We start from the raw sequence: 17,492 nt of genomic DNA, 5'->3' as shown, positions 1-17,492 counted from the left end.
CAATAGAGTAGCAAGCTTAGTAACACACCCAGAAAACACAATTGACCATACTCAGGCACACACATAAGGGCAACCTCAATAGCATTAGTAGACACATATATAGAGAGTGAGTAGTAATTCTCTCAGCATACATGGCAAACACAATACCACACCTACACCTACACATAGTATTGACAATCCAAGCAACCATTTTGAATCATAACAAATAGATTAGACAACAAACGCAACCACACAACCCAAACTCAAAATCAAAAAGTGATATCTCATATGAACATATAAGGTATGCCAATAGCATATGGAAACATAAAAATGAATCTAGTCATGAGTTGTAACTTAGAGTTTGTAACTAGGCACTGTGGTGACTCGTTTATGAGAGGTGAAAATGTATTGGATTTGCGTTCATCAGGCTGTCTCACTGGCAAAGGGAGACCTAGTCTCTTCGATCTGTGCACCCGTTGAGCTATGTTCAGAGTGACCCCTCGTCTCGGGCGGTCTCCTTTGAGAAAAGATGTGATAGGTCGGACGTCAATAGAGTGTGCTTTGGTCGCTCTCTGTATCGCAAGTGGCCTCTGTAACCCTCTAGTGACATTCTAGATTGCCTACATATTAGCTAGTTGTTGCTCATCCACCCCACTGTCTTGGAACTGGCTCAAATGCATAGACATTTGTGACTCGTCGTTGTGTTTGGTGAGCCTTTGTATCTTGTGGTCTGGTCGCCTCCTGTTGCTCTCTGATGTGTCGTAGGAGAATCTCACTGTGTTGGTGCATCTCAAGCAGGTAGAGTCCAATGCAGACCTCGTCATGGAAGTGGATCAATTGTGACATTGGTCCGAAGCCATACAATGGTATCGTCCCTAGATCTCGTAGTAGGCTGGGCAGGTGCAGAGAAAGTGCTCCTCTGTCTCAATCACTCCCAATGTGCATAGCATGTAGATCCGTTGCTCTTTGGGTAAACGCACTACTCTCCTTGTCTCAATCCTCAGTTGATGGGACGAAACCCGTATCTGTTCGTTGATAGTGATCCTTTGTGCATGTGAGACGACTCTATCCTCAAGATATTGGGGTTTGATGATGAATCCCTCCTTCGAGACGCTTAAGAAGTGGTCAAGGTAGAACTAGGTCTTGGTGGGAAGCTCTTGATTTCCCTTCCAAGTTTGAGACGTGTGGAGTTGGAGGAGATTTAACTATATGATATGGTTAATCTCATCTTGTGGGATCTTGGCTCAGGGGGTGCATCCATATTATACTGAAAGGGAGGGATCCTATCCATTTGGATCCCGTGTTTGGCAAACCGTGTGGATATACATGCATACTATGTGCCTGCCTTGCTCTCAACTAGTCATCTAGATGACTCTAGTGCTAGCCTTGTAGTCTCCAGTGGGGTAAGTCCTAGACTCTATGAATGAATGTCACTGTATGGAAGTTAGCATCAGTCTCTAGTGGGTCATGCCTGTACTATCTCATGTGGAACTGAGGGCTTGCACCAAATCATCCTAGATCCCATAGTCACTTGTAGCTGCTCAAATCTCTTCCTCTTTGCTATCAATAGATCACAACCCTAGAAGGGTGCTGCATACATGGTAGTCGATCGCACTAGCATGTCGAAGAGCCAACACTTCATTGGTGGATCTTGAAAGTGTGCTTGGAATCAATGTCTCTCCAATGGTGCTAAAGCACCCCGCACCCATGTGAGTCGTGCATGGGTTGCATGTGTCATAGTGAAAAGGGGTCCTGTGAAGACTGCTCCCAAATATGTGTAGGACTGCACTATCTCCACTAGTTCATCTCGATAGGTGACTGAGTCAATGAAGCACTGTGTGTGAGGTGTTGAAGACGGTTTCCCCAAGGTTGATTGTTGGGTCTCTCTCAGCGCAAAACACCTCTAGGGCCTCCAAATGTCTCTGCAGCCCCTTCGCTGAGGATGAGATAAGGACTATGTCATCAACGTATAGCACTATCTATATCATGAGATCAGCTAGTGGTGATCCTTCGCCTCCTAGGCGGTTCATGAAGGAAGTGATCTCATCAATGTAAAGGCCAAAAAGTGTCGATGAGAGAGGGCAGCCTTGCTTCACTCCGATTGTACTCTTGACCCAATCTGATAAACCACCTGGGGCATGAACTCTGCCTTTGACTAACTCATATAGGCTCATCACTCCCCATATCAGTGTCTCTGGAATATACAGCTCTTGATCATGCGGGATCATGGGACAGTGTCAAAAGCCTTCCAGAAGTCTACAAAGCATTTGTAGACCTTTTGGCATCTAGATCTCGCCTCCTCAATGATATCCTTTAGAGTGAAGATGTGATCTAGGGTAGAATGTTGTCTCCAGAATCCTGCATGTCCTAGTGCCCGCTGCCCTCGAGACTCTGTATGATTGTTGAGCTCGCTCTTTAAGACTGATCCATAAATTTTGGCTAGAGTGTGGCCAATCATGAAGGCATGGTAGGTCTAGGGTCCCCAGTTTTGTGTATCGGCACAATTGTGGTGTTGCCCCAAGCAGGTGGGAAGCTGGCCGATTGAACATTTGTGCTAAGACCGGAGCTAGGACCTCCTGTCCATGTGCAAAGTGCCCAGTTTGTAGGCCTCCATGGTCCTGTGCTCTCCGATTGTGTAATCAACAAAGTGCAGAACGTTCTGTGTGGTGAACAGGTGGCACGTGGTGGGCTTGGGCATAAAGGACATATCCGGATGGTGTCTGCATTTGGGCATCATAAAGGGACCATGCACATGTGTGCTACACATATGGGTCAGTGATGGGAATAGGTGGCTTCCTCTCCGATAGAAACCCCCATCTAGTGGTCGGGTCTCCTCCTCAAAAAGATATGACAATCTCATCCATCCTATGTGTGAGGAAGGAGCCTCTTATTTTGTGTCAATTGTCGAAAGATCTTATGTGCCTTAGGTGACCCAAAGCCCGCTTCTGTGTGAGGTGGGCTCTTGCCTCTCTTCACTCATCGTTGAACCAAGGGTTTTAAGGCATCTTCCCATCTCGAGTTCACATGTATCGGGTCGTGGGAAAGGATCTAGTAGCAACGTCCTGTACCACTGAGACAAGGATGTTAGAGGCACTGGCGAGGTCTATATCATCTCCAAGTAGGGATGGGAGCTCCCTGGTTAGGTGACTCACGTACACTGGGTCAAGGGCATGGTCAAAGTGGATCTGAATGTGTGTGGGCGTGGGGGACGCTCTCCCTGTGGCTGGCATGGTAGCAGAGATATGAAAGGCCAAGTATGAGTGGTCAGCTACGAGTGGGGGGAGGGGGGTATGGTGAAGTCATGTATCCGTGAGACAAAGTCTAGTGGGCCTAGTAGATAGTCCAATGTACTAGACCCACCACCATGCAAGAAGCAAGTGGGTTTTTTAGAGGATGGCTATCTGTGAAGACCATTATAGATGATCAAGTTGTGGATAGCTCCCATATCTTGTCACTTGTAGGGCATTTGCAGAGTGCCTCAATATTCTGAGCTCAGCTGCATCTAGCTCCGAGACTATGTGTGGATCTCTGTCGTCTATGAAGTGAAGTAGGCCCACCTGTCTATTTCATGTCCGTGCATTGAAATCCTTTTGTAGGAGGATGTCTCCCTGTCTGGAGAACTCCATGATTGCATCATGGATTGTCTCATATGGGCTGTGTCCCCATCTGTAGTTACCTCTTGTGCATAGGATGATGCGTTTGGATGGAAATAGCACACCGCAATGAAGATAGATCGAGCATCTGGAAGCTAAATTTGTATCCACATGTGTCATGCATGCTCCTCTCTCCTAACCATAGATATGAGTGGTCTCAGTGTGATTTGAAAAGGACGGCCTCCCCCTAGAGCCTTGTACTCCGCTCTCTCCTTAATTCTCTCTTGTGAGTTGACTCCCAAGCATATCCTATCACTATAGACAGCCCTCTCACCAATAGCCACGGAACTGAGAGACAAATGTAGCAAAGACCAAGAAAGGCTTGTGCTCATAAACCAAGAGCAGAAGAGAGACGTGTACACAAAGCCATCACCCTGCCAGCTCACGAAGAAGACCACCTGAGAGATGAATGACATACCGGAGAAGGCAATGGGTCTCAAAAAGACTATCTTGGAGCAAAGAGGTAGAGGCAAGCTAGGTGCAACCATAGGTCATGCAGGGAAAGAGTAACACAGAGAAGGGAAATAGTAGTTGAAGAGTGTGCAAAAAATGGCATCAAGAAGAGCACCTAAAGGTAAAGTCCGGCCATGCGGAGAGTAATGTTATGAAAGGAGGAGTCGAAAATCTAAGGGTAGAGCCAAGAAGGTAAGCAGCGAGGGGACCTAGTGTTAGGTAAATAAAGAGGGAGGATTTGTAACGTTTAAAGAACGGGAGGACGTTATGCAAGGAAGGGGTGGTGGTGAGGTGGTTTGTTGGACCTTATAATGGTTAGGTACAAAGAGTTAGAGGGGGAATTAGAGAAAGCCAATGGTTGGGTTAGGAAGGTGAGTTAGGTGTACAAAGGGGGGGGTAAATTAGAATATTTTTAATGCCAAGTAGAGCAACCAAGGGCCTAATAAGAAAATATTAGGTGTAATTTATAGATGTAAAAGCAATGGCATTATAGGGGTTTTTACGAGGTCAAATAGTTTAGGTTATGTTTGTGGGTTTAAGTGTGTGTAAATATTGTAATGTCTATTTTTATAATATTATATTTTGTGGTGGCCAACCCATGCACGTAATACCAAGAAGGCACAAAATCAAGAAAGCAAGGGATGGTGTGGTGGTGTGTGCGTGATTCATAAATGTGTATGTGTGTGTGAATATTTGTGGTATAGTTGATTGATATTAAATAGAAAAAATATATAATAAAATATGAGAAAATAGAAAAAATGTGGGTGAAGGAATACATGCATTTAATTTTATTGTAAATGCAAAAAAAAGAAAGGGAAAACAATTAGGTTAAGCTATCATGCTAAAAACACAACAGAAGGGTAAATTTTTATTATTAGCAACAATTGAACCACCATCTCTTGACAGGTTCTAGAGCAAGGGGGGTTAGGTGCTGCCACAAGGATAAAGTGTATATGTGAGTGTGGTAGTAGTGTAGTCAGTGTAGTGTAAGAGAACACCATACTATGTGTGTGTGTGTGTGAGAGAGAGAGAGAGAGAGAGAGAGAGAGAGAGAGAGAGAGAGAGAGAGAGAAGAAGAAGAAGAAGAAGAAGAAGAAGAAGAAGAAGAAGAACAATATATTATCGTCCTCTGAAGACCAAAAATCGGCCTATGGGGCCTAAAACAATACAAAACCTTACATACATAAAGACTCCTCCCTCAAAGGGGAGGGTAATAAGATAAACTACCTTTATGTCTAGGTGAGTTTCTGTGCTTGAAAAGATTAGATACAAATGTCCCTAAAGCTGTGAGAGAGAGAGAGAGAGAGAGAGAGAGAGAGAGAGAGAGAGAGAGAGAGAGAGAGAGAGAGAGAGAGAGAGATTAAAAAAAAAAAGCTTTATTAATGTGTGTGTGTGTGAGAAAGAGAGAGAGAGAGATAAAAAAAGAATTAGCTTTATTAATGTGTGTGTGTGTGTGTTCGTTCCAACTGCAATCCCACAAGTCCAAGACACACTCTTATTGAGGGCAATAATTTGCCCCTCAACTAGGAGTGGTGAGGGTAGTAATCCATCTTATCCTTCTGAGACAAGAAGGCCCATAGTCCAACCAGTATAATGTCATCAAACTATATATACTAGATCCTCCTCAAAGATAATTATATCATATCCCCACCAATGTCAAACAGGTGCAAGGTAAGACCTCTCTAGGTAAGGGGATGTGTGTGTGTGTGTGTTTTCCCTTCGATTGCAATCCCACAAGTCCAAGACACACTCTTATTGAGGGCAGTAATCTGCCCCTCAATTAGTGGGTCGAACTACTACCCTAATGTTCAAACAAATAAGAATAGGGTGGAAGTAGAGTCGTACATCATAACTGAACGGAATTACTTACCAATCCATTTTCAGATCCTCTTCACGTCAAGGGTACATCCCATGAATTTTTGGTCCAAAAACTTCTTTATCAATACTTGGCTTCTCTCCCTTTTAAATCCATTCTGTTCAAACATATTGATGAGATTCTTGATCTGCAAGAATGCATTGAAGTCCTCCTTTCGCTGTACAAAATGGGAATTACTTGTGATAATATCACCTTTTTCGAGAGAGACCTAGGTCTATTACTAGAGGCCCATAAGTACTTGCACATCGAATATGTCAGGGAGTCCATCTTATCGTATATGTTAGTGACGACTACCCCATTGTCTTTTTGTGTGATAGTAATTGATATATTTAGAAAGTTTAACTTTGTACCAATCAGTTGCCATTCACATCTTGTGTTTCTTGACACTGTGGTGTGGTTTCTAGACATCTTATGTTTCTGGACACTGCGGTGTCCTTAATTTCTAGAAATAGGGGGTAAATTCACCATGGATACTTTTCATAATTGTGCTTAGTGTTGAAAAAGGCTAATAAAGTGTCGACATTCACCATAAAGATATTATCCATAAATTTGAATACTCCTAAAGTTTTGTAGGAGTTCCCATTGGTCCAGCTTCCAAATTCTCAATAGTGCTTTGAATTCACACCAGAAAAGGTACAAGTTACACCAACGGAGGGAGCATGAGAACCCCAGTGGAATACCAAAAACCTGCTTAAACACTTGTTGGCCCAAGCGGATGTGCATGATTCCAAAAAGCCAGTTATTAATTTCAATATGCTTTTCCATGGAGAGGGGTAAGCAATGTTTGCTCTTTGTAGAACCCTAGTCATAAGTCAATTTCATGACCAAATTAACATACAAATAATCACAATCTTGCTTCTCAAAGGCCCAAGTAATTACTTTCGACATTATGCTTTTCAAGCCAAACTCTCCCCTAAGGGGATGTTCTCACAACATTTCCTAATTTTTGCCGTATATACCAAATGTATTTTATCAGCTAGGTTCAATTTCACATCCAAAATTGAGTTAACAATCCAAAAAACCTTCACACTAATACCAGTGCTACTCCAAATCTGATCTTGAAGATCTTTGGCTACCCTCATAATTGGTTCCAAACACACTTGTAGGACCTAAATCATTAGAGAGCCAATCTCTGAAAATATGCATGAGTGTGCATTAGTAATCCAAGAGAATGTGTCTTTGTGGGCCTTATGGCCATCAAGTATGTGATGTGTAAATAAAAGTGAGTAATCTCTCTGACTAGTCGGTCAATGATTTCTGGATTGGTGATCAATTGGAAGTATTTGCTCCCTAATCTTTCCTTTGCAACATTGTGTATTAGTTTCTTGTAAACAAATGCTAGTGTATTGGTTGATTTTATCTATGGAAGTAACCAACAAATAAGAAGTAAGACAGTAAGTCTCTTCCTGCACTTCTGATGTTTCCAAGAGTGATGGAAACATCTCAAAACTCGTGATTTTCTTCGAAGCTATCTGTAATGGAATCTCTTTACAAAATTTTATATATTTTGGCTCTATGTCCTTGAAGAACCACCCATATGAAGGAAAACAAATTTAAAATTGAACCAAACCTTTGCTAGCAAGTCCACAAATCCCTTGACATCACCATAATTCTTCTGTGTGGAACTGTTGTCTTCATCTCGCATTATGGTTGAACGAGCGTTTGGATGTCTCAAAATGAAGTGGCGCTACCTCTTGAAGAAGATATCCCATCTAATGCCAAAGTACGTAGCGTGCAATATAGTTGCATGTTGCATCATGCACATGATACTTGGTGCGGACGAAGACCTTGCCATTGATGACTCACCCATGTATGGTGCACCACGTGGTTGTAAACCCCAGGTTAAATACCCACGTACGATGATAGGAAAGTTCACACGAGACCTCCTTATAGACTACTTGACTGGGGGCTTAGATGCTTTGCATGTCAATGAAGGCAGAGAGGGGGGTCCCCCACATGCACCCATAGAAGACATAGATGTGGATGGTTTAGGGCATGATGAGGCAAGAGATATGGACTTGTAATTTTGGAGTGATCTCTTCAACATGTTTCCAATGATGTTTTGTTCTCTATCTTCGTATGTCAATCTTCATCTTTGGATTTCATGTACCTATACCAATCTCCATATTTTCTCCTTGTTTTAACTGAGATATGTTATGGTGCATATATGAACCTTGCATATATTTCTTCATGTTATGGTAGATATGTTTCTAGAGTATTTGTTTCTAGTATCTTTCTAAAATAGGTTGACTATTGCCTTGGTGAAGAATCTACCTTAAGGCGTTTATACCTTGTTGAAGAAGCTATTTTAAGGGGTTTATACGATTCACAATAGTTGAAGAATGTAACTTACACCCATTCTTTTAGATTGGTGTGGCATTTCTATTGCCATCACTTCAGTCTCTCCTAAGACAAGAATATTAAATCAATAAGAATCATGAGGACAATACTCTCTTATAACAAATACATTTACATCAGACATAATGATTCATTCAATATAGCATAAGATATGAAATAATTTTAGTTATTCGTCTAGTATAGCTATATTGAATGGAGAGACAAAACATGCTCCAATAATTTTATAGAACTCCTTATGCGGTTGAGTGCACATCGTGTATGCGCTAATGTCCTACACTTTGGCAAAGTAGTTTATTTATACTCTCTTGTAATAAGAGGTAGCTTTTAAATATTCAACCTCTATTCAACACAAATCCTGAGTGAGTGTAAGCTAGCATTCTATTCTAATCATAACGGAGCATTCTATTCTAATTATATAGTCCTTATTTCTAGAATCTTTCTAAAATAGGCCTTGGTGAAGAATCTAGTATATAGAGGATCATACCTTGTTGAAGAATGTATTTTAAGGGGTTTATACGATTCAAAGTAGTTGAGGAATGTAACTTACAGAATTTAAAAAAGTCAAATAGAATTTTGAGCTACAGATGCTAAATCTAGGTGAAATGGTTCATACCTTGTTGAAGAATCTATTTTAAGGATTTAATACGATTTTAATTCACATTAAAGGAGATTCAAGAAACTGTGGACTAAGGAGTGCTGGTAATGTGGTTCGCCTAATGCACAACCTAGGAATCTATTAAGTAAATTCTATAAATAATATTGCATGATAACTTGTTCCATGGATGCACTTATGGAACGTCATAATTGAGAGAAGAGGGCTTGCTATTGCTCTCACAACCATGACAAGGATGCATGAGGCATTTCATCTAAGAACTATGCAATATGTTGCCTAAGAATTACAAATTGTTCAAAATAATAAGTAAATTAAGGCGAAAGATCCCACATAGATTATGCAATGTATGAAAAATAACTTCAGCCTTGGTTACATAAAGTTTGTTTGTAGAAATGTCTCGGTCTTGTAGTCTACTTCAAGTGGTGGAATCTCTTAGCTTGGTATTGGTTCATGCTGTCCTTTTTATTTCTTTATCCTTTTTAAAGGCCACGTAACAGTATCTTCATTTTTCCTAAGCATAAGTCAAACATCAGGTATTTGAATGATCTACTTATTTGAATGATAAAGACAAGTTACATAAGGTATGCTGAAAGGTTTCAAAGTCTCTATTGCAGTAATATGCATTTCATGCTTAAAGACTTAAAAATTGATGACATAAATTAGAGCATTTAAGAAAAAAAGGATGATATAAAAACCGCACAAGTAATCATGAATCTACTTATTTGAGTGATAAAGACAAGTTACATAAGGTATGCTGAAAGGTTTCAAAGTCTCTGTTGCAGTAATATGCATTTCATGCTTAAGTACTTAAAAGTTGATGATATAAACTAGAGCAAAAAAAAAAAAAGGATGATATAATAACCGCACAAGTAATCATGACAATTACAATCATCTAATAATCAACACATATAATTGATGTGTTTTAGTCATGCCACTCAAATATTCATAAAATATTCATTTGTCATATTGTACTAACTTGAATTCATTTGCCTAATGGAACATCAAATACAATCTGATTTCAGCCCAAGTCGAACACTATTGCAAAACACTTTAATAAATTCAAAGTCTATGGAAAAAAGATGCATTGATATATGAATTTGATGCTCAAGTACTTGTTAAATGATGATATAAAGAGCCCATGAGAAATTACAATGATAATCATCTCATAAAAAACATATTTAATTGACCTACTTTAATCATACCATCAAAATATTCATATGAAATTGCAGTAACTTGCAATCAAAAGCAATCTTAAAAAACTATTTGGTATATAGAGTCAAATTGATTTACATAAACTATATGGAATGCCCTAGATTACGTCGTTATCACTGGTTATGCAAAACTGAGAACTCAATTTCAGCAAAACTGAGAACCCATTTATAGAAAATATGAGAACTCATTTACAGTGAAACTGGGAACCCACATGGCACAAGTGGGACCATAAAGCAGTGCATATTTTATTTGCAATAGTAAGGGGGGGTTTACATCATCCAAAAGGGTGAAATTCAAAAGTGCTATGTCGTGAGTATATTACTACGGCTCAAAAATAGGCAAGGCCAGCAAAAAGTAGCAAGGGCCATTACAATAAGCTGCAAGATCAAAACCCAAACCTAAACTTCATCCTTAACATGCAACAAACACGAGAAATTCTCGATGGTATCAGCTATCTGAAACAAAGCCTAATTACTCTCTCGCTCAGCCTCCAAGCGTGCTCGAGCGACACGCACACCCTCTTCAAATTCTTCATGTGTGATTTCAATAAGGTCTTGTTGGGCCGATATTGCCTTCTCACTCATATCTTTTGGCTGTTTGGCTTGGGAGTCCTCCACGTCAGTGAAAAAACCAATTAACTGCTTCGTCGTCTCCTCAAATTCTTTCTTGACAACTAAAACTGTGCCTGACTGCTTCCTTTTATGACCACTTGTGAAGCACAAGTCATCATCATCTTGGTCACATTTGGGAGGGGGAGTGGGAGAGCTCTGATCTGCATTCTTAGAACTTTCATGCCTTTCTGCAAATCCAATTATAAATTAAGGGGATGGACAGCAAGGACATACAAAAATATAATAAAATTTGGAAAGACCTACCTAAAGCTTGTGTTGAAGTATCGATGAGGATATCACCTGGGTCCACAATCCGTTCACCTCTGAAAGTAGCAGCCATTTTGGAATATAGTTGCTTATCCTTGTTTTGAGCTAACCTCACAGCTCGTCGCTCATGTTGTCCCATTTGCCAGTAAGAGCTCTTACTAGAAGGGATTCGCAGCTCATAATCATTAATGGCCTTGAAGGCACCCCATATCCTATTCCATCAATAGAGGCACTGAGGGCCGGTCTTGAAGACTTCCTCTTTCTCGCATTGCTTGGATATGTACTCCCACTTGGCATCCTTCTTTTTAATGGATACCATCAATGTCCCTTTATCCATTTGGACATCAAGAGATTTTTTAGCTCTGACTAAGGCAAACGTTTCTTCCATACTCCAATTGACATTGGCTACCAAATCCGTGTCTTTAGGATCCTCACGCAAGCCCTCATCTATAGGAATTTCCTTTGTAGCAGAGGTAATAGATGCTGTAGCAGATGTGCAAGGGGGGATTTTAGGAGGCAATCCTATAGGATTAGGGATCGAGGAGGCCTGAAAACCCGGCACTGATTGAGGGCAAGAGTTTGAAATGAGGGAGACACATCTTGCAACGATATTGTAACTAGCCTAACAACCGAAAACTCTTTTAAATGACCTACTACAATAAACTATGGAATAAAGTAAGCTATTACTACAGTTCTAATTCAATTATTTTGACTACTTGAAATAAATTTTTAATAAATTAAAAATACTTAAAACTTCAAGATTTTAAGTACATCTCACAATGCTAGAAATGAAAGAGCTCCAAAGCAACTCTCTCTCTCTCTCTCTCTCTCTCTCTCATGATATTTAAACATTAGTAGATCTAAAACTTAAACTTAGAAAGTAAAGATAGGTGCAGATCTCACTCTCTCATGTTGCAATAGATCTGTCTCTCTCTCTCTCTCTCTCACACACACACACACTTTTTTTGTGAATCTAAAAACACTATATTATGAAACATCCATTTTACAACAGGGCAATGCTCAAGAAAGGAGGCAATGCCCTATCCATCAGAAACAGTAAAAGAAAAGCTGAATGCAAGAAACATCCAAATCTTCCTCATGCAAGGCATCATATAAGGACTGTCGCAATGAGGCCCAGAAGAACTCATAAGGGTGCTGAAGAGATGAATTGAGAAATGCATGATTTCACTGAAGCCAGAGGGTCCATAAGGCCCAGTATCTGATCCAATGAAAGAAAAGAGAATATTGTGACAAAGAAGCTGATAATCTACCAAACATCCAAAAAAACCTCGAGAACCTGTGTGCTGGAAATCTGAGAGAGAAAAAATAGGAGATCTTGTCTAGAAGGTCTCTGGAATTTGAACAAAACCACAATAAGTACTGAATACTTGCAGAAGTATGATATCGTGGACAAAGAAAAGAGGCAATCCTTCTTTGGGCCAATTTCACTCCCATTGGAAAAATACCAACAATACATCTCCAAAAAAAGAGTCTCTGCTTTAATTGCATTTGCAACTTCCATATTAGTTTCAATTTTCCTTTCCACCAAGTTAAAGACTTATTCAGATGCCAAAGAGCATTTGCATGATGAGCAATCCATGGAGGAGGTAAAATCAATCGATAAGCCTGTATGGAAGTCAATAGATGCAAAGGCTAAGAAGATAAACCTGGGCTTGGAGACTAAAGATGCCAATCTTGAAGCCTGTTGCTTACTTATCTGCAATAATTTTCCATATGGGTCTATGATGCATCCCAAGATTGTATTTTTGACATGCTGCCGAAAAAGAGAGAATATCCCCTTGAGTATCTACCACATCATCAATGAATCGGATGCCCAACTTCATGAGATTGTAAGCTCTGATTGGTTGTTGTATAGCAAGAGGAGAGTAAAAAACAGCACTCTAGTGAAGGCTTTCTAGTCCTAGAGATGAAGCGATAAAGGCAGGATGGGGAGACCATTTGATGTGAGAGAGCACCTGCTTCCAATCCTAAATCAAGGCAGTAGAAAATGGGCAACCAAGTATTTTACCTTGAAACTTGCCAAGTTCTACTTCCCATGGATCTACTAGCCAATGCCCATAAGCATTTGTGCGCATCTGGCCACACAAAAATGCCAGCATAATAGACCATGGCTGCTCTTGCTGGAAAAAAACCCTAAGCATAGTGATCTTTCTTGCCAGCACATGAAATTTGATGTTTTAAGTATTCAAACCTCCATGCATTCTTGGAGAGCAAAGCAGGTCCATTTTGAGCAATCTCAAAGCTTTTTTATGAAGCTTAGTTTTCCAAAAAATCTCCATGGCTTAAGACATAAAAGAAGAGAGATCTCGAGATGACCAATGTAATAAAGGCAGGTAAAACTGGACATAAGCTAAAACAATGGACTGGACAAATTCGAAGCCGAACATGCAAAGGCCAAGTGGAGATCTTCTAATATTCTAATTTGTCCTGAATTTTGTTGAATACCCAAGACATTTGTTGCTTATTTCTGATTTTCCAGCCAACTCGATAACCCAAATGTCTTACTATGTTCCCCAAAGGAATAATCTGACCTGGCCAAAGGAGAGCATGCTAGTCACAATGCTTGAGAGGCAAGAGTTTTGATTTCTGAAAATTAATATTTAGACCAGCTGCCAACCCAAAATCAGAAAGGGTATCTATCAATAAGCGAAGCTCCAAAGGACAATTTTTTGGCATGAAGAAAGAATCATCTGCATAAGCCTGTGCAATGAAAGGCCACGAGCTAGGAATGTGAAGCCCCACTAGCTGTTCAGTATCAACTAGATGATCCCATATAAAGAAGCAAAGGATGTGAAGCAATAGCATAGAGCAAAGCACTAAGAGGTCATCCCTATTGAATTGATCGTCCCAGAGTCCAAGACTCAGACAAATGATTCCCTATAAAACATTGAGCAGTGGAATCTGAGTAAAGCCAATAAATGACATTAACTATCTTTGGCCCAAAACCAAGTCTAGTCATGATTTGAGAGACATAATCCCATTGTACGGTATCAAATGCCTTTGCCACATCCACCTGCATGACCAATACATCTTGATCTAAATATTTGGCATATTTCATTACGATGAGAGTATTGGAGATATTATCATGTATATTCCTTCTTGGAACAAAACCATATTGCCTGGGATGAAGACCATTATGAAGAATATCCTTTATCCGAAGAACCAACATTTTAGCATAAGTTTATATATAACATGCATCAAAGTGATGGGCCTCCAATCAGCCATAGTCTCACATAGGAGTTTTTTGGGCACAAGCTTGACCAGACCATGCTTCCAAGCTGAAGGAAGATGTTGATGCTGCCAGGCTACATTAATGAGCTTCAAGATTGGACCCTTCAATTCAGCTCGGGAAGGCTACAAAAAATTCAACCGTCAAACCATCCCAACCAGTGGATTTATGTTTGCCCAAATGTTTGAGAGCATTATCCAATTCAATATCTGAAAAAGACACTTCCAGCAATGAAGCTTTTGGCAAAGAAACAATAGGAGTAACAAGATCAATAAATTTGCTCCAAGCCAATTCAACCTGAGGAGTAGGAGAAGATGGCTGAGAAAAAAGCAGCTGAAAATGCTTCAAACATTGTTTTTCTAGTTGAGATAAAGTTTGGGTCCAAATACCATCTGATGTTTTGACTCTCATGATAGATTGACTTTGTCGATATGCATGTAGATTTCAAAAAAAAGATTTTGAGGAACAACCCTTATCTCGCATAGGCTTAACTCTAGCCCTTGTCTGCCATTTGGAAAGCTCACACACACACACACACACACACACACTCTTTTTTTTTGGGTGAAATCTTTGATTGATTATATTATTTGAATAGCAACCTCAAAATAAGGTGCTACAATTACATCAACTGTTTGCCTCTTTTTGTACAACATGTTATCGGTGCCGATAGGTTGTCATTTTGCACGTGCTTGCCCTTCGGCTTCCATGACCAATCCTCCTGCTGCTCCTTTAACAGTAAAGTTTACTCTTCCTTCTCCTCTGGTTTCTACTAAGACTTTACTGGATAAGCCTTCTTTTACTGCTCCGAAGCATTACTAGAGGAAGGTTGAAAAATCACAGGTTAATCTTTGTCTTGCTGAAGAAGTTTAGGATCTGACTCCCATTGAGCATCATCAACCTCCTCTCTCTAGATATGGATGTGCCCCTTTCAGAGGGGATCATATAGGATGCTGCACATGCTCTTTCTTAGATTGATCCTCGAAGTGAAGTTGAAATGCCGAGTCCTGCACTATCAGATGCAACTCTTTCGTTGGAGGATACAGATGTTGATCTAGCTCCTTTGTCTCTGATGCCTGTGCTAGAGTCTTTTTTTACTTGGGATGCAAAAGTGCCTTTTTTACTGGAATCTTTTCATCCCATGTTACAATAGGTTTTTGACCCTGTGCTTCATAAATTTCGAGTACCAACCTATATCAAGAAGAATCACAAGGACAAAAAATAGCTGGTTTTTATTGATGGTCTGGTTTTGTCACTGCATCAGTTTTTATAGAGCAATAATTTGAAGCTGGAGCATGTTGTGTTTGATCCTCCTCCAGCTTGATATGTAACTTTTTACTTGGCTGCCTCATGACTTTTGCTTTGAGGGTTTACTTGTAAATTTTTTTCTTGTACTTATTTGGTGGGTTTTTACCTCTTTTTGAGGTTTCCCACATAGAAATATAAGATTTCACTAAAAAAAAGTATGTGTGTGTGAGAAAGAGAGAGAGTTCTGAAAAAAAGAAAGTGTGTGAGTGAGTGTGTGGGAGAGAGAAAGAATAAAAATAGAAGGGGGTCACTTGGCAACAAAGTGTGTGAGACACTTTTTTAACAAAAGTGTACCTAGAGCGCTGCCTGAAGACAGTGCTAATAAACATAACTAGGAAGTGTCCAAACTAGAGAAAATGGAACCTTTCCTAGGTAGCATATCTAAGAAATCACTAGTAAAAATCCCTATGTAGGAAAAATCACTCCTTATCAATGACAAATTTCTCCATATAGTATACTTCTCTATATAGGAAAAATTTCTCCATATAGAAAAAAATTATCTATATGGGAAGATTTCCTATATAGAGAAGTTTGTCATTGATTCCCTAGATAAGAGTGATTTTTCTTAGATAGGGAATTTTTAGTAGTAAGTCCCTAAATAGACTATCTAGGAAATGTTTCATTTTCTCTAGTTTGCACTCTTTCTAGTTACAAGCTAGTAAATGATACAGAGAATCCTCAATTTTCCTATATAAAGAGAAAGCATATGGTTCTAAAAAATCATTGTCATTTTTTTCGAGTATTCTAATTATAAAAAATTAAATATTTCACCCGAAAGTTCAAATACACTAATGCAAAGATTATTACCATACCCACATGGACATCCACTATAACTCCCACGAAAGTCATGGTAAAAACCGAGCTATCTCCTTTACTCTTTCAAGAACTTCTATAACTACACCATCTAGATCCCTAGTTGAGAAGTGATGAGTGTCCATGAGATTGGGTTCACCCAATAATACCATCTCCACCAAACAAGAATATGCCAAATTCATGCCAGCACAACATGTCTTAAAGAGTGAGCCCTTGCATAGCTTTTGATAGTATTGCAACTATATTGCCTTTATAGCTAGTTCTATATTTCTTGTGCAACTTGGAAGATAGCATGAATTCGTTGCATAGCTCTTGTACAGCTATATTGCTAATGTAGCTAGTCCTATATTTCTAGGGCAACTTTGAAGGGGTAAAGTAGACCATAGAATGCCCCATGTGGGAATTAGTGCATTACATTGGCAAAGCTATCTAAGGGATAATTGCCTTCAGCCTATGCCAAGGAACAACCATGCATTAAACACACTTGTGCTTGAGGGATGAGAGCACTCGTTATCATATGATGCATGACAGCAGCACAAGGATCTACATTATCCTCGTGTTCAAACTCCAAAAGACAAGTAGCTTTCACTATCCTTCAGGCCAACAATAGCTCCATGAACTCTCTTCAATTTTAGAGGCAGCTCCATGAACTCTCTTCAATTTTAGAGGCATTATAAAGGCAAGAAATGAGCTATCAACCCGTCAATCCCGCGTATATTCGATCTCTTTAATATCACTGAAATGGAAACAGACATGAGACTCATTAGCGACTTACTCATCCTATTCACCATAGGAAACATGTCAATGCAGCCTTAAGCTAAAATCCATACTTATATTGGTCCATTTACACTAACTGATAGGTGAAACTGCCTAGGTTATCCTCTCCCCTTCATGGACAAAGTTTGTATTGTTTAAAAAATAATCAATGACAGGGATCTCAAGGGCCATGGTTGAGGCATGATTTATAAACTGACATTTTCGAAGTCAATTAGAGGCAAGCTGTCTTCTTTCAGACAATGAATTCTCCATTTATTTCCTGCTGTCAGGTACAATCGTGGACATTGTATTTCAGTAGGTCCATCCTTGCCCTCCAAGATCTTTG

The sequence above is a fragment of the Dipteris shenzhenensis genome, chromosome 3 (assembly GCF_047967505.1).
Source record: "Dipteris shenzhenensis isolate YYH24624 ecotype China chromosome 3, Dip_SZ_1.0, whole genome shotgun sequence".
Taxonomy (NCBI): domain Eukaryota; kingdom Viridiplantae; phylum Streptophyta; class Polypodiopsida; order Gleicheniales; family Dipteridaceae; genus Dipteris; species Dipteris shenzhenensis.
Note: the sequence above shows the minus strand (reverse complement) of the source record.